The 19,169-nt window shown below is 34.7% G+C and overlaps 1 protein-coding gene across 1 annotated transcript in view; it reads left to right on the top strand.

Moving 5' to 3' along the window:
* ARL4A (ARF like GTPase 4A) overlaps positions 1-19,169 on the top strand; it is a 611,358-nt gene that overhangs the window by 117,780 nt on the left and 474,409 nt on the right. The window contains exon 3 of the transcript XR_012498892.1: positions 1,303-1,504. The gene's annotated coding sequence lies outside the window, so the exon portion shown is untranslated. The remainder of the gene's footprint in view (positions 1-1,302; positions 1,505-19,169) is intronic.

The raw sequence follows: 19,169 nt of genomic DNA on the forward strand, positions 1-19,169 counted from the left end.
TGGAAATAAAATGGAAAGTGAAAAATTATATATCTCTTGAAGTAATTGTAGGACAATTATTTAGTTTTGCTGTTACTATCTTGTTTTCTAATTGTGTTGCCTATTATTGCATAGTATGAAATTATATATGCAAAATGCATTATATATAATATGCATATATTAATTATATGAAACCTATTTACAAATAATTCCATAAACATTAATGTGTTCTGTAGAAGCAGCAAGATCTTTCATTATATTTTAAATGAGTGAAGAAAAGAAAAACAAAACCTTGATTTACCAGGATCATGATGGAAGGCCTGTATCTTTAAACATAAATGTGTACTCTCTATCCTACAATAAGCCATTTTATTCAAAACATAAAATGTTGATGTGATTTTGACCTTTGAAAAAAGCAATGCAGTGTTTTTTTGTTGTGGTTCTCGCTGCTGGTATTTTAAACACAACATATAGAAAAATGTGTTCTCTGAAATTTTGCTTCCAAAGTAAACAATGACAATTAAGGCATCTAGTCTCAAATGGAATATGAATATTATAAACAACATAACAAATATTTTTAAAAAAAGAAACAAATGTTTGTAAAATGTCAACTCCCTAAAATTAACCAATGAATTTAGGGCTAACCAGATAAAAACATCAGTAAGTTTGGTACTTGTTGATTTTTTTCATTTTGTTTTGAAACCAGTCAACATGAGCTTAGTCGTATAGATTTCTTATCACACCTCAGCACATATAAAAATATAAAAATATTTCATGTTTTAGTTGTCTCTACCAGGTTATGCCAAACTTCAATTAGGTTTTAAGTAACAGTGAATCGATTAATTAAAATACAATACGTACTTATAAGATCTAATTCCAGAGGGTCCAATGAATTGGGAATGATATATTGTTAAGAATTATATTAAAGCCATTTGTATTCTGGAAACACTATCTTAGAATAATTATATAAAACTTCAATGAGAAGAAATGGATCATCAATTAGGTAACAAACTAAACTACAAGGGCATCACTCAAAATTAATTTAAACAGAGAAAACACATCCAATATCCCCCAGTGCCTGTGAATTTTTTTGGGGGAGGGGGTTGCCTATAGTAAACATGAATCAAATTTGTAGGTCCCCCTCCATCCAGATCCCTCACAGCACACCCCTCATGCTCCCCTAGGGACCTGAAATTCCCTGACCCTGTGGGGCCACTTCCCTGGGCCTCATGTGGAAAAGTGGATGCTATGGGGCCCCTTGGAAAAAGGTGAATTTGAAATTCCAACAACCAATTTGTGTCTGTTGTGATTTTCTTTCTTTAGATTCTTGAGCTTTTTCTTGGTCAACAGAACTGCCAACTGACTTTCTTGAGCTACTTTTTTCATGTGAAGTGATCCTGCTTTGAAGGAAATGGTGCTTTCCAATTTTTTTCCTCCCAGTATTTGATGAGTCAAAGTTTTGGTATACGAGTATAAAGCTATTGTTTTTATACACGTTGGGAAGTTTCTCTTCTGTTTGTAAGCGGTAAGTTCCTTCATTGGTTTTCTGTAAAGTTGCACTTCATGTTCTGGATATACCGTGTTTCCCTGAAAATAAGACCTACCTGGACAATCAAATCTAATGCGTCTTTTAGAGCAAAAATTAATATAAGACCCGGTATTGTATTATTTTATATTATATTATTTATTATATTATATTATATTATATTATATTATATTATATTATATTATATTATATTATATTATATTAGACTCGGTCTTACATTATGTTATATTATATAAGACCCGGTATTATATTATTATTATTATATTATATTATATTATATTATATATTATGTATTATATTATACTGGGTCTTATATTATAGTAAAATAAGACCAGGTCTTATATTAATTTTGCTCCAAAAGATGCATTAGAGCTGATTGTCCAGCTAGATCTTATTTTTGGGGAAACACGGTAGTTCAGGAAGTGTCCGGAGTTTAGCTGAAGTCTTTGAACCTCACTTTAAAATTGTGAATTTTCACACTGTTCTGGTTGGATACTTGTAATTTGAAGTATAAGTAATTCTTGCATCTGAATTTCTTCACGTCATGTTAAAAATATTTCTTGTTTTTCTTCTTCGACTTTTTAAAAGGTAATATTAAAGTTAAAATTGAAGTTTTCAAGCGTTTCTTTTGGTTCCTTCAGAGCTTGCACTCTTTCCTACCATTTAGTATCTTCCTAGGCAAGCAGCTTTATGTTTTCCTGAGACTGAAGATTTTCTTCAAAACCATTAACTCATATTGCCCTCTGACGTTAGCCTACATTGTTCCAAAAATCCTGGAGATATTTTTGGCCTTAATCACTTGGGGCTGGAGAGTTTTGGTGTCTTTTTGAGTGACTATGTCTGTCCTTCAATGAGCTATCTTAACTCCATGAAGTGACATTTTAGGGGACTTACTGTTCTGTTATTAGTTGAGAAGGTCTACTGTGTTCCCCCAGGGAAAAGGTAGACCTGTCACCTCTTTACTAAGGACTGCCAAACAGAGTTCATAACTTCAGAGAACTTGCCTCCACTGCAGGTGACAGGAGGGCTTCTGTAATGAGTCTACGAGCTCAGACAGTTAAGACTGTGAACTTGCTGCAACTTTATTGCTAACCTTTTTTTTTATATCGGAGGGATTATTTATTATGAATTTGTACCAAGTGGACAAACACTTAACCAAGTTTACTATTTGGAAGTGCTGAAAAGGCTGCATGAAAACGTTAGATGACCTGAACTTTTTGCCAACAATTCAGGGCTCTTGCATCACGACAATGCTCCCGCTCACAATGCACTGTCTGTGAGAGAGTTTTTAGCCAGTAAATAAATAACTGTATTGCAGCACCCTCCCTACTCACCTGATCTAGCATCAATGACTTCTTTCTTTACTCAAAGATAAAGGAAATATTGAAAGGAAGATATTTTGATGACATTCAGGACATCAAGAGTAATATGATGACAGCTCTTATGGCCATTCCAGGATAAGAGTTCCAAAATTACTTTGAAGGGTGGACTAGGCTCTGGTGTTGGTTCATAGCTTCCCAAGGGGAGTACTTCGAAGGTGACCATAGTGATATTCAGCAATGAGTTATGTAGCACTTTTTCTAGGAAGAATTCATGAACTTAATTGTCTGACACCCCCCCCCCCCCCCTAATATTCTCACTGATTTTATGATACTTTTCAACTTGGGCAGACAATTTTGGGCTGGCTTCTTTTCCCTCAAAGTATACTGATATTTTATTGTACAATCAAAGCAGTGAATATCAAAATTCTGAGGGAAATTGAAACAGACTTGAGCCTTGTGTCCATAATTTAGACAACATCACTGAACACCTGCCAGAGTACTTAGACAAAAGCCATTTTTGTGGCCACCAGGAAGCCCTCCCTGGCTCCACTGGGTATCACAACTCTGGCTCTGACTAGTAGCTTATGGGCTATAACTGCCTTCCCAGAATGCTTGGGTGTTCTACCTCGAATCATAAGGTACTGACAACCAGGATAGACCATTAGTGGGGCTGCAAGAGGGATCCATGTTTAAAATGTATTGCTCTCTAACTTTGCTCTGGAACTGATAAATAGAAAGAGTTTTTGTTTGTACAGTGCATTGTTAGGAAAGGCCCATTACAATCGCAGCAGACAAGCCCATGAGCTGTGAGTACTCTAGGCCTGCCTGGACCCACGAGAAATCTGGGGGATCTAAGCAGTGTCATGCTCAACCCAAACCTATAGAACTGAGAGTAAATAAACCTATGTTTCGAATCCTGGTTCTGCCTCTTCAATATCTTCATGACCGGGGTTTCAAAATTGTAACCAATATTTGAGAAAAGCAATACATATCATAAAGCATCTTCTTATAGATTATCTTATTTAAGCTCCTATCCTGACCATCCTCTAAGGTTATTAAGTCTCTTTTGACTGATAACCTTAAGCTTAGGTTAAATGGCTTGTCCAAGGACACAAACTATTAAGTTACAGGGTTGAATTCTACAACAAAATAATTTGATTCCAAGCATGCTTGTTTTTGTTTTTGTAAATATATCCTTAGTATGAACAACTCCACTCTCTCTCCCTTTCAAAACAAGAATTTATTAAATAATTTCTAAGGTTAATTTAATTAAAAAATTCAATAATTCCTTCATTAATTTTGCCTTTTATTATAGTACCCAAGTGACCATTTTTGTGACATATTATGTATCCATTTACTTAACCAGCTTAATGGAAGAACTTAAGTTCTAATGTCTATTATCCACTTCTTCATTACTTTTAGCTGTTAAATCTCAGAAGAAATATGGAGTAACGTCATTAAATACTACTAATAACCTGCTTTGTTTCTTTTTAAACTTTAGTCCATGGGATTATATTAAAGAGATATTTTTAGGAGAAATTAGAATCATTGTTAAAAATAATTTAATATCTTGAAATTAATTTTATTTTTCTTGGGTATAGATTTCTAGTTCTTTTGGCTATACATAATAAATAGGTAATTCTAGCAATAATTAAATGTACTTAGCCTCCTAAAAACAGAATTATTTTTTTATTCTATACCTATCTTTCCACAGAACATTTTGAGTTTGGCCATGTCCTACACTCCCATTTCTGTCTTCACCATGATTCAGGACCAGATTTTTAAATGGCCTTCACTGTCTTAAAATACCCATATTTCATATGGAAAGGTAGAGTTGAATTGTTCCAGATATGATGCATTTTGGATATCCTTCCCCTCTTTTACTGCCTTTGTCGTATTTATGTTTTGTTTTGTTTTATGTTTTTGTTTGTTTGTTAATCCCCAAACTCCCCACCACACCCATTCCCTCCACAGGCTTTTAAGCAATTTTAAGTCAACCTGTCAAAAAAATTGTTTTATTTCCTTTTTGTAGTCTTTTTTTTCCTCATGGACCTAACATAGTGCTTTGTATATACAAGTTTATTGAATAAAAACGAAAGAGTTGGATTACTTGTCTGAAACTAGAACATTTTCCTTGTATCTTACAGCATGCCCTCCACTTTTTCAATATCAAAAACAAAACCAACACAGTGGAAGTAGGGTGGAGATGTGGAGATGAGGGATTTAAGAGGAGGGCAGAGGTGAGTGGTGACACGGAAAGTGAGCAGCTCCTCTGTGTTCCGGGAGGTTCCTTAGTCTTGCTCTCTGTTGGAGCTGGGGCCTCATTAAAAGATATGACTTAAGTTATCTGCCCTCTCATGGAGCAGGGATTCTGTGCCTTTCTCAGAAATGCCCCCTTTTATCTCATATGCCTTACTCAAGTAATGTCTTAATTCCATAATATAAGGTATAAGTATTCAATCCTCTAACATTCAATCCTCTAACAGATCCTTTCTTCTTCTTTTGTCTGACTAATTTGTCTTTCCATTCAATTGAAGAAAAAAATTTTCCTGGAATTGATTAGAGGTTTTTTTTTTCTGTCTCTCTACCCTCTGCTTTTTTCTTTTTTTTCTTTTCTTTTTCCCTGTTTGGTGATATTTTTTTAAAGTACTTGATGTTTTAGGTAGTTGGTCTTCTCTAGTTTTCTTTCATTTTTATCTTATTGACAGCAGAAGAGTAAGGTTAATTTTAATTTCATATTCCTTACTAAAGGAAGTAGATGCTATTATAATGGTTTTGAATAAGTGAAAGTAGTGCACATGGGTGCATGGGCAGCTGTACAATTTTCAGAGAAGGAAGATCATGGGCAAGATGAGCCATTCTTCTCCTCCCAAAATGTTTGCTTCGGGGAATTGGTGACCAAAATATTTAGGTCCTAGAGTTCATGACAGTCATGTATATACTATTAGAATGCTTTTCTAAGTGACTCCTTTCTTTAAAAAATTCCGTTTTCAAGAGAGTGGTACAAGTCATTTGAATTCAATTTGCTATAAAATTCTAAGTGTTTCATTGTAATCCTTTCTCAATTAAATCCATTTGTTGACTCAGGTCATACCTAATTTGCCTTAGTGAATAAAGTACTCCTACTTAAAATATTTTTTTTCAAGAATGCTTTATCAGCGAGAAACTCTGCAACTCATATTAGTAAGCTCTTATATTAAGTAAGCAGAAGGACATTCAGCAGTGCTAAATATACTTTCTTACAGTCAAGATATAAAATTATAGAGCAGCTTTTCTTCTGCAAACACCATAATTACTTTAGATTAAATTCCTGGCAACTTTGCCAACTCGACTCTATTATACGCAATATTATTTTGATGTATTCTAAAGAGGCTGAGATGGAAAAAGAAAGATGAATTTTATTTTAGAATATAATATTGTGAAGCTAGAAGCCTCTACTGGTAGTAGTTTTTCTGTGCACTGTTCTCAAATATACAACTAAATTAGATTTTATAAATGTGGATGCCTGTGTAACCAGCACATAGATCAAGATAGAGGAAATCTCCAGCACCTCAGGAGCCTCGTTCATGCCCCTCCCCATGTCAAGCCACAAAGGTAATTATTATTATAACCCTTATCATCACAAGTTAATTCTTGTTATTTTAAAACTGCATGTAAATGGAATCATACGCTATTTCTTTTAAGTCGGTCTTATTTTGTTGATCATATAAGTTATTGCATATAGCAGTGGTTTGTTACTTTTTCTTTACTGAGAAGCATGAATAGTGTACAATTTATCCATTCTACTGTAGATGAACATTTGAATTGAAGTCAGTTTTGGACAGTTATGAATAAAGTTTCTATCTATATTTGTGTACGTCTTTTGGTGGATATAAGAACGCATTGTTGTTGAGTACACTCCCGGTTCAGACTTGTTGGGTTATAGGTATATTTAGTTTTACTATACGTATAGCCAAATAATTTTTCAAAGTGGTTGTCCCAATTGACACTCCTACCAACAATGTATTAGAGTTCCAGTCACTCCAAATTTTCACTATCACTTAGTATTTTCAGTTATTTTCTTGTTAATCAGTCTGTTTTATCTATTGATATATTATTGTAGTTTTAATTTGCATTTCTCTGGCAATTCATGTGTTGTACACCTTTTTATATGCTGTTGGCCATACTAGTTCCTTTGATAGCCTTAACTACTCAAAAATTCCTTTTGGCCTTTCTTCTTTTATTACTTTTTAATATTCTTGTTTCCTATTTGTTAACTATTTGAAGTGAAACCTAGATTTGCTAAATTTAAAAATCACTGCAAGGTGGGCCCTCTAGTATCTTAGAGTGTAGGAGTCAAAGTTTCAGAACAGAAAATGATTGTTTTTATGTTTGTGGTCTGACTTGCACCTCCATGTCTGGAGGCTTGGACATGATTATAAATTGTCCATCTTTTTGTAATCATGATAACAAGCAAAAAGAAACAAGGGAATAAATGGCTTTGCTTTGCTTTCCTAATGTCCTGTGGTAAAAGTTTGTCAATTTATAAGCCTTCTTAGAGATTGTGCTTTTTTTTCCCCCTGTACTTATCATGGTTAAGTACACATAAGATTGTAATGAGTTGCTTTCAGATATAGTTCCCATCACTGAATGTATTCAAGCAGAAACTGATGACCATCTTGAGAGAATGAGAATGAATTTTTGCACTTAATTCTAAGTTAGACTAGTTGTATTTTAAATTGCCTTCAAATGATAAAGTACTTTAATTGTAAAATATGAAAATCCCTCTATTTAAAAAATTACCTTCAGGTGTACGGAACAATATAGTGATTAGACATGTATATAACTCACAAAGTGATAACCCCAATAAGTCTATTACCCATCTGATACTGTACGTAAGTATTAGACTATTATTGACTATATTCCCTATGCTGTACCATATACATCCCCATGACTATTTTTTAAATCATAGTTGACATTCAGAAAATTCTTTTTGACGCAAACATTTCAATCACATGCCTTTTTAAGATGCTTACTTTTCATTAGCTTACTTGATCTTAACCACTGTGAACAATAAGCTGTAAAAATTTAGTTTTATTATATGGATGAAGAAAACAAGGCTCTGAAAGTGTCCATCTGGTTAGTTTATAAAGCAGCGGATCCTGGAATAGGTCGCAGTTTCCCTGGCACTAGTCTTGGTTTTCGGTCACCACACCTCTGGGGCTGAACTTTATAACAGGAGAAAATAGACATTCAGACACAGGTGCAAGGGTTCGCTCACATGCTCTTCATTATATGTACGTTCATTTGGAGCATTGACAGGAGAGGAAATACACAGTGTTGAGAAGGGATCATATATAGAACATTAATGTAGCGTGAAATTGAAAAGTAGCTGCAGTAAGGTTTGGGTTAATATGAGTATCTCAGGAGCTTGGGAAGGATCGGGCAGATAAGAAATATAATGAACATACTTTCAACAGAGAAAGAGTGCAAAGGTCTGTATCGTTAGGTGAATGACATCTTGTAAGCATCCCATTGGCTGAGTATTATGGCTGCGAGTGAGACAGAAGGTGAAGTTTGACTGCGGACTTGTAAAATTCTCAGAACACACGTTCTGCATGCTTTTTCTGTAAGGTTACAGAGAATGTACATATTAATGATGAATCCTGGAAAACATAAGAAGAAATGGGGAAAAAGTAAAGAATATAGCTATTTATTTTTCAGATAAAATACTGTCTTTATATAGACACTTAAATCAGTTACTTTGAATAAAAAAATTCCCAAAATTAAGTTTGGGCTTGGTAACATAGGGGAATATATCAGGCGTTATGTTCAATAATAAAACTTAGTTTCCCCCAAGAAACTCTTTTGTGTTGCATATACATACTGAAAACCAGATGGAAAATCCTGTTCATTTTTTATTGTCCTCAGTATGGCTGGTGTTTTATCACTTGCCAAGTCATGGCCACCTGTGGCTTTCTCTTGGCAGCTCTGTTTAATAGGCCAGACGTTCTGTTCACAGGAAAGGCCTCCTGAAGCCTAACTAAAAAGCAAATAATTCACATGACCAAGGTTCTGATAATAAGGATTTGCTGAATACATAATTTGACGTGTTTTGCTTTGAGCAGACACACTATCCAGTGCTTTTGTTGGCATCGCTGCCAAAGACTTTTGCACACAAACAATTAGTAGCAAGTCGTTTGATTTTCCACACAGGAAAACCAGCACGGAACAGTCAGTCCTCTAAAGATATATCTTCTCTTTTCCTATTGTTTTCATTCTGTTAAACTTCAGCCATTAACACATTAATGGACCAATTGCTGGGACATTGGATCTCTCAGGGGTGTAACACTCACAACCCCAAGATTCTCCCCCCAATTTAAAGGCCTTTTAGAATCACTTAAAGTGCAAGATGGACCTGGATGACTCAGTAAATAATCTGACCAAAGGGTGTATAAGCAATAAATAAGTAAGATACATAAGTGGCTAGTTTTTCTAGGAAATTCTAAATAATGCCATATTTTCATCTATTTTTTGTAGTCTGAAAAATGTCTTTCTCTTATTTTTCCCCAGAGAGTTTTAAAATTAAATTTATTAGGATAACATCGGTTAATATTATATAAATCTCAGGTGTACAACTTTATAATATGACATCGGTATTGTGCACTCAACACCCGAAGTCTAGTCTCCTGTCTCCACATATTTGACCCCCTTTACTCTCTTCATTCTCCCTTTCCCCTTTTCCTCTGTAAAACACCATTCTGTTATCTGTATCTATAAGGTTTTTGTTTTTGTTTGTTTCATTTGTTGGTTTTATTTTATATACCACAGGTGAGTGAAATCATACAGTTCTTGTCCTTTTCTGTCTTATTTATTTCACTTAGCATGATACTCTCAAGATCCATTCATGTTTTTAGCAATGGCAATATTTCATCTTTTTAATGGCTGGGTAGTCTTCCATTGTATATGTGTACCACATCTTCTTTATCCGATCATCTATCAAAGGACACTTAGGTTGTTTCCATATCTTGGCCACCATAAATAGTGCTTCAATGAACATAGGGGTACATATATATTTATGAATAAGTGTTTTCAAATTTTGGGGGGTAGATACCCAGAGGAGGGATTGCTGAGTCCTTTGATAGTTTTATTCTTAATTTTTTGAGGAAACTCCATATTATTTTCTGCAGTGGCTATACCAATATACATTCCCACCAGCAGTGTATGAGGGTTCCCTTTTTGCCACATCCTCTCTAACACTTCTTATTTCTTGTCTTCTTGATGATAGCCAGTCTAACAGGTGTGAGGTGGTGTCTCATGGATTTGATTTGTATTTGCTTTTGAAATGGCTTATTTTGTACTTTGAATCCCTCTGCTAAATGTGGCCTGACCTCTAACATGACATCTAATTAGACATTTAAATTTTGGGGAAGATTATTGAGTGCTCAGGTCTCAATTATACTCATCTATAAAACAAATGGGTTGGAAAAATAGACCAATAGAATATAAAACTTTGGCTGTGCAGTAGAATCACCCAGGGAGCTTTTAAAAATCAATGCCTTGTCTGCAGTATTTCCTAAATTTCCCAGGTGACAATAATGTGATGCTCAGACAGTCACTACTCCAAAACAATATAGCCTGTCATTTGGGAAAGAAAGAAATTAAGGAGATATGTGAATATGTTGGTACTGCACACTGTGTGCATGTAAGATTGCTCATGACTATTCACTATATGTTGTGTTCTTTACTAAGTACTTATAATCATGTTTATAATGCTGCCATTTGCATTAAAAAGGTTTTTTGAAATCACAAAATTAGGAAAAATGCAATATTTTATACTCTGGGGCAAAATTAAACTTCACTTGCAGACAAAGAAGTTCATGAATATACCTCATTTAAAAACTAACATGTAATATGCATAAATAATGACAACTAAAAAAATGAGCATAATCTTTGACTTAGCAATTCTACTCCTAGCAATTTATCTTAAGGATAAAATACACAGAGATATTCATACAGGGATATTTATCACATCTTGTGAAAGTAGGTCAAAACCCCACAGAACATGCACTATAAATTATAGTACAGCTACATGATGGAGTATTATTTAATCATCATAATTTTAAAGATATAATTGATGACAGAAATATTTCCATGATAATATGGTCTGGATGAATGTATATGCATATAAAAGAGATAACTGTTTACCATTGTAATGGGGTTAGGAATACTTCAAACTTTTTAATTTTTCTTTTACTTATTTGCAATTAAATTATTCTACTATGTATTACTTTAAAAAAAAAAACTTATGAGAACAAAAGTCACTTAAATGCTAAGGCCAGTTTGATTTTATTAAGCATTTACTTATTTATTTTAATTTATTTATTTTTACCCATGTATAAAAAGCCAACTAATTATTCCACAAAGTTTCTTGTAATTTTTGTGCTGAGAAAGAGGGACATACACACACACACACACACACACACACACGTACACAGGGACAGGTGTGAGTTTCTTGGGAGAACCTAGAAAAATAGTGAGCTGGTTGGGATTTTAAGAGGTATTGAGAGAAGAAGATGTCATGGGTCTATTGTCTACTATATATGATTTAAAAGTGACAAAAAAAAAAACACCCTCAAGACAAGCAAGCACAACAGTAGGCAGAATAATCCCTGCCTCCAAAGATATCCACATCCCAATTTTCAGAACCTGCACCTCTGTTGTGTTACAAGGCAAAGGGGAATTAAGGCTGCAGATGGAATCAGTGTTGCCGATCAGCTGACTGTGAGATGCAGAGCATAGCCTGGATTTTCCAGGTGGGCCCAATGTAATCACAAGAGTATAAGTGAAAAGGGATGGAAACGGGCAGGAGGAGAGTTAGAGTGAGGCAGTGTGAGAAAGACTTGACTGGCAGGTACTGGCTTTGAAAATGGATAAGAGGACTACGAGCCAAAGAATGTAGGCAGCCTCTAGAAGCTGGAAAGGGCAAGAAAATGGATGCTCCCCTAACAGCTCCAGAGAGGAGCACCCCCTGACCACACATGATTCGAGCTCAGCGAGACCCATTTTGGACTTCTGACCTCCAGAACTGTAAGTTAACACATTTGTGTTGTTTTTGCTCATTAAGTTTGTGATAATTTGTCACAGCAGCAATAGGAAACTAATACAAGTGCTTAGTGATATATAGTGTGAAAAAAAACCCTCACTGAAATGCTCCTACTTGGGTTGTGAGTAAACTCCTTTCTCAACCCTTTTTCTACTTTGCTGTATCCCCGCCATGAGATGAAAGTTCTCACTGTTTGTTGTTATGTTTGTTGCTAATAACAGTGATGTGGGGGCAGTGGTGTAGCAGAATTTGGTTTTCCTATAACCCTGGGAGAGGTGTGAAAGAGTGGAATGAATATTATGAAGTGCTGAGTTGGGAAGGAGAAAATGATGTAAAGGATTTAATTTTTTAAAAAAAGAAGTAAAACATTTTTGGTAGTAGCCGAGATGGAGTTCTTCCATTATTTGTTAAAATGAAAGCAAGGAAAGGGGAAAATTGTAAATATTAATATAAGAGTGAAAATTTGAAGTAATCTAGGCTAAGGAAATTATCTTCATTATGGCTTAAGGACAAGAAAATACCTACATGATTATATGAAGACCTGGGGATTTGGCTTTGTTATGGTTCATTTGCTTGAACCATATGGCTGGATGATCAGGAGAGCTAAATTGACAATATGGTCATAATAAGGAAATACTAAAATTATAAACTTGAACTAAATTGAGGAGTTGTAACCCAAACCATGGGAATTGGATTGCAACCTCTAAGGACTATCTGGATGGAAAACTCAGTATCTGGAAAAGAAGACGGTGATTTGTTTGGATCAGAAAATAAAAGCTGAGTATTAGTTAAATCCTTATCTTATGGTTGTTTCTGAGGCAGAAGACTGTGAGACTGGCAAACACAGAAAAACCATTCGCATAGTGACAAAGATATATGTGAGTGGCCTGAATTGCTCTGTTAATTGCTGAACTAATTAATTGCTAGTAATTTGAGACCAATTATTTAGTAGTGCTTTTCTTTCTTTTTTTTTCTCCTCCCAGAATGGTTGAAGAAATTGGGAAGGAGTGAGGGATAAGGGTGATAGTTGGGAGAAGGAGAGGGGAGGTGGAGGTTGAGAAGGAGGGAAAAGAAGCTAATGATAAACTTAGTGACTCTTCCTCTTGTCAGACCACTTTGAGGGTAGTGCACTAGGTATAATGAGCGATATCCCACATTTGTTTACCACAGGCATTGTATTAAACTTTGTTTAGATGTTGAATTATTTGGTAAAACCCTGCATCCAAAACAAACATGAGTTTTGAAGACAAAATATTCAAGTTCTAAATAAAGTCTGAATTACTTAGGGGGGAAAAAAACAACTTTACAATCAGACTAATAATTTTACATGACAAGACCTCCATCTGTGAAATGATGTTGGCAATAATAGCAATCATAATGAGAAAAATCATACCAATAAAAATCAAATACCTGTAAGGTGATTTTTATACCCCACACATGTATTACATTAATTAATTTTATCCTCACAACAATGTTATGAAATCCCTTTATTATCCCTTTATTACATGTGAGGGACAGAGGTTCACAAAGGTTAAGCAAGTTGCCAAATATTATACATCTAGAAGGTGTGAAAGCTGGACTGTGAATCCAGAATGCTGCCTTGCAAAACTCGGCTCTTAACCACCACTTTCTCTTCCCCCTTTCTCATGGGACTGTCATGGAGATTTAATTAGATATGTGTGACGTGCATGTAACAAAGTCTCCTCCCTTTCATCCTCCTCTCTGTCTTCCCCATCTTTTTCAAATGGCTTTTAAAGACAAAAGGGGAAATTTTACCATCTCCTTGTATTGAATTATTCACTGGATTCACATATTTCTCTTCACATGTTCTAATATTAAAGTGAAATTAAACATTTATCACAACTTCCTCTTACAGCAGGCTTTCTAACTTTGGCACTATTGACATCTGGACCCGATAATTCTTTGTCATGGGCGACTATGCTGCACATTGTAGGATGATCAGCAGCATCCCTGGCCTCTTGTCCCTTCCTACTAGAGCCCCTCCATGTGGGGACAACCAAAAAACGTCTCCAGACATTGCCAGATGTCCCCTGGGGAGCAAAATTTACCGCAGTTAAGAATCACTGCTCTAAAGCAAGAAAAATTCACTGTATCCTTGTGTAGATTATTGAGTACATTATTGATTATTGAGTATATTGCAGATTATTGATTATATGAATGCTAGTTGTTAGATGCAAGTTGGATTTAAATATTAGTTTTTAGTATACTAACTCTGTAAAATTTTATTCTTGCATAGTCTTTACATATTAATTTCTTATCTTTCACTACTTTGGGGAGGAAAGATCTGGAGAAAAAGAAGTAACATTCTCCCGTCAATATAGGAGAAGGAATTGGAGAAATAGACTAATCAAAAACATTTCTTTAAATTATTAGGTTAGCAGCTCATTTTTTCTATTTGCTCTTAGACTGTGATCAACAAAGTGACGTGGGCATTAGGAGTTAGTAACTCAGTCAGCTACCGCATACTGTTTCAATTAAATGAGGGATGTATCAGTGATATACTTTTACATAGTGGATAGCCAAAGAGTTAAGAAAGTAAGGATTTGGATATAGCAGAGAATGGCTCATATTAGAGAATCTGTTGCTATTTTCACGAGAAAAAAAATGTTTGTGTATGTCTTGCCCCTCCACCCCTAATTGTTATAGTTACCCTCCTTTCACCACAGTGCCTAGGTCACAGAAACTTGGAGATGCATAGGGTCTCAGAGTACTTCTTCCTGGCTTGGAATGTGGGATTTGAGAATATGTTTGTATATACACATGCATAGAAGGTTGGATTCGTCTTTTTTTTTTTAAAACCTGTCAAAAAGCATTTCTTGCTCCCTTTCAATGAATCAAGTCGCGTGTTTCACCAAGAAGTTGTGTCTTATAATAATCATAGGCATATTATAACTATAACCTAAGAGCTGGTATGCAAAGAGAACTTTCATTTCAGGAAAGTTGGGTTTTGGAGTACCAAAGAAAGACAAACAGGTGAGAACTAATTAACTCAAGAACATGTTAATAGAAAGATACAGAAAAGTCTATATATCTCTATATCTTTAGATTTATCTGTTTATTCAAGTTTAAGGTACCTATGTCAATCATTTATCTTTCATGAAGAATACAAAGCACTTATTAGATATGCTAGCGAACATTAAGAGCTCGGTATGTATTAGTTATTATTTTCATTATCTATCTACCACTTCCTGACTGATTAAAATAAAGGTTCTTAGATGGTTAAGTTGAAGACGCTGGGTGATCAAAACCTGAATGTGGATAACTGGAATCTAACAATTACCAACAAGAATGTATTTGAGGATCTAAAAGGTAGTAAGATTTTAAAAGACATGTTTAAGGATAAAGAAAATAAAACGAAAGTGCATGGCGAAAGGTAGAGGAAAAAAAGCAGAACTGAATGCAGTAACTGGGACACATCTGATCATTTGAAATGGAGATAGTGAAAAGAGTCAAGTATAGGAGCTCCAGAAAAAACATGGAAATGGGTAAATAGTAATAGAGTAGAATAAAAAATAGAATTGGAAAAAAAGGGAATTTAGAAAGGTGATATTGTATAATAAAATAAGGTTATCCTTAAAATTTCTTTATTAATCACAAGGAGAAAACCAAACCAAACCAAACAAAAAAAACTTAAAATTTTTAAGAAACTTTCCCAAGAGGGGAGGGATAGAAAATTGTTTTAGACAACTTTAATTAGACTAGGTTTCTTTGGAACAGCCCTGTTGAAAATGATTCCGGATAATCTCCCATTAAAGCTAAATCATTAGGAACAAAAGATTTCTGGGAAGCAACATATTTTAAGGGATTACTGATTTGGTTTATTAGATCTACTTGGATTTAATGAGTTCTACTCTCTTGGTGGTATTAGTTGGGTCACTGGGTTTTATTCCTGAGGATAATCTGTTGTAAGGCAACAGAGTAATGACAGTTGGACCTAAAATGCCACATGAGCTTCTAGAGACTTTAAATGTCAGCCAGTACAATGTGTTGAAAAATGATAACTGGATGATTCCATTACATAAAACCTTTAATGTCAGGAAGTAATATATTATAAAATGCCATTCTTTCATTTTATGAATGAGACAAATATAGAGTCTTTTTGAATAAAATAATTTTCTGTTCAAAATAATACACATTTCAATATTGTTATATCCATTAAAAGAGGTTCAATTTTATTTAATTCCCAAATGGGACTTTAAAAAGGACATATATCTGTTCTTTTTGTTATGTTCCCAATTGATAATATTGCCAGTAGGAAATAAACTTACTTTGTAATAGGAAACATGTGAATAAAACTTTCAAAAATTTTAAAAAATGTATAAAACAGAATGTTTTAAGTTTATACATTATGTGAATATATAATGATGGAGACTGCTATTAGGATAAAGTGATATTTCTGTAGCCAGTGTGAGGGGTATGTGTGTGTGTGTGTGTGTGTGTCTTATTAGCAAAGATTTTTTATTGTGTAATAACAAACATATACATAGAAAAAAATGTTGTTGTGTTTTTTTTTCAATTCATGACAGCCTATGGCTTAGCTTGTTAAAGTTTTACTCTTTATAAATTTACAGTATGGACATGTTAATAGGAAATTGATAATTTTTATGTAAATATGTATATGATTATTTCCTATTTCATAGATACTGTTAAGAGAATGTACCGTTTTAAACTTTAGAGGGCTGTTGATTGTATTAAAGTATATAAAGATGGCTGGTGACAAATTCAACTGTTGTAATAGCATTATAGCATTATGACTTCTTTTAGAAACAATGTCCACTTCTCAATCCAGAAAGATCTTCCAGGGTTTACTCTTTCAAATCCTTTCATAAAATGTTTCCAAATTGATAAACTTAGTTATATCACGAGGGTTAATTAAGCTCTTGGACCTTCATTGACACAGATCTTGCATCTAAAATTAAGCTGGCCAGAGCTACACTGCACAAACTTCTTATGGTAAAAATGAGTGAAGACTCCTAAGTAGAAAGAACAGTAATTAAAATGTTTTTGTTTATTTTAAAAATGCTTTATGAAACTCTTCAGAGAGCTAGTTGAGGTATGGGGCAATCTCATTTAAAAAGTAGTATAATAATGTGATCTGGCAGGTCTTACTGGCTTGTTAGCAACAAGTTTAGTTTAAGGAATCCTAGTCTTGAGTACGATCTTCTCTACCTACTCATTTCCTTCAGATTTGATAGTGACATCCTGGAAGAGATAGCTCTCCACTCATTAATTCAGTGGAGATGAATGTCAACCATTATCTGAAAGATAAATGCTTGGAGATATGGATGTTCAAATACCTGTTATAGAGCTTTGTTACACAGTAGTGGTCTGAGATGAAATAAAGTTCATGGAAGCCATTTTGAAATGGACTTAGCATGATTGAGAAGTATTTTCTTTTGAGTTATACAAAATCCGTATGGATTGTTTTACTGTAATCCTTTTACCTAACAGATGCTACACTCCATTATAACAGCTTTACTATAATAATAATGAGTCATGATGTATTGTAAGGAATTGTCTAATATATTGATAAGAATGTCCAAAATAATAGTAAGAGTAATGTCTTGGAAAAAAAAATGAATGTTCTGTGAACATTATCCATTTTGGGCCACATGAATAACATCTCATTTGGTCAAATATCTGTTGTCTACACAATCTACAAATATGTTAAGACTGTGATCCATGTGAATCCTACATTTTTATTTTGTAGTATCATCAGCTGAAATGAGTAGTGAAGAATCTGTTCAAACAATATTTCCACTGTAATGGTACAGTAAAAACTAGCATCTGTATGGGCAGTGGCTCAAGGATGGAGAGAATCAAGCATGATATTAAAATTACTAGAGGGAGAGCCAGAGAGAAAAAATGATGGAAGCAGAGGTCAGCGAGGTGAGGATTTGAAGGACCTATCCTGCTGGCTTTAAAGATGAAGGAAGGGCCACGAGCTAAGGAATGCAGGCAGCCTCTAGATGCTGCAAAAGCCATGAACGTCAATGTGGGCATTAGAACAGCAGCTGTACTTTTGGGTCAGTTTTATGAGAAAAAGAAACTTCTCATTGTGTCCACACCCACAGCCGAAACCCTCCTCTACAGGCTGCAGCAATCATAGTGTAGCCTGGATCTCCGACCCATCTCTGTGATAGAGCTGGTAGGCATGTTCCCCATATTCATTGGAAGGTTAGAAGCAAAGATTATGCCTCCAGCCGTAGCTCTGCAGCTCAGGTTGCTGCGAATCCCACTCTATTCCTTCAGGGTGGTGCTAGTAGATAAGCAAGGTGTGGACGAGGAGTGCTGTGTTTCCCTGATGACACCTGTGACCCTCTTCAATCCAGTTGACACTTTCTCCTTGAGAAAAGAGGAGATGGTCCTGCAAGCTGAAATGGCCCAGACCTGTAACACCTGGTGTGATGGTTCCTTTCTGCAGTCCCTCTTCTCATTCTACGTAGTGCTATCACCTTAAAATTGTACTTGATGTACAGATTTTCATTTGTAGTTTTCAAAGTCTATTTCATTATGAGTTTTCTTTGCACTCAAAAATTAGTATGATGATTTTTGTGCTTTGAAGTGTTTCAAAAAATGATATAAATATATTTACTCTTTCTAACTCTCTTTATTCCATCATGGCTGGTTAGTTTTGTAGAGACATTACAAACCACACCATACATACGCTTTCACTATGTTATTCAGTGTGACAGATAACTTTCTTCTATCTTGTTTTTAATATAAAACTTTCAGTAATAAAATATTTTGGAGTGAAATTACAAGAGGGGAAGTTGAGGGGAGTCTGAAAAGACAGCTAATTCCAGATCCTCTTTTACTGCTTCACGGAATGTAAATGATTGGGATGGTTACCTAGTATATAGAGACCAGTAGGGAATGAGGTTCCACCTCTTCAAGCAACAATCAATGAAGAAAAGTCAATGCAAATAATGAAAATGAAAATTTCAGAACCATATGCCATTTAATGGTAGTAAGAGGGTTTGTAGTCTATTTATCTTCCATTTTGATATTCTTAAGTGTGCAGACAAGAAAGCTGGAAGCATATGAACCAATATAGCAATAGTCCATGAAATCAATTCACTTCACTGGAGAACTTGTGGAAAGGTATACAGACAGACAGGTTAGGTAAGCTAGCCCCAAAAGTATATATTTTTGAAGTAGATAATGGAACAAAATTTTCAGTAGATTGTGATTCCACTTACAGAATTTAACCACA

Source organism: Rhinolophus sinicus, linkage group LG09 (assembly GCF_036562045.2).
Source record: "Rhinolophus sinicus isolate RSC01 linkage group LG09, ASM3656204v1, whole genome shotgun sequence".
Classification (NCBI taxonomy): domain Eukaryota; kingdom Metazoa; phylum Chordata; class Mammalia; order Chiroptera; family Rhinolophidae; genus Rhinolophus; species Rhinolophus sinicus.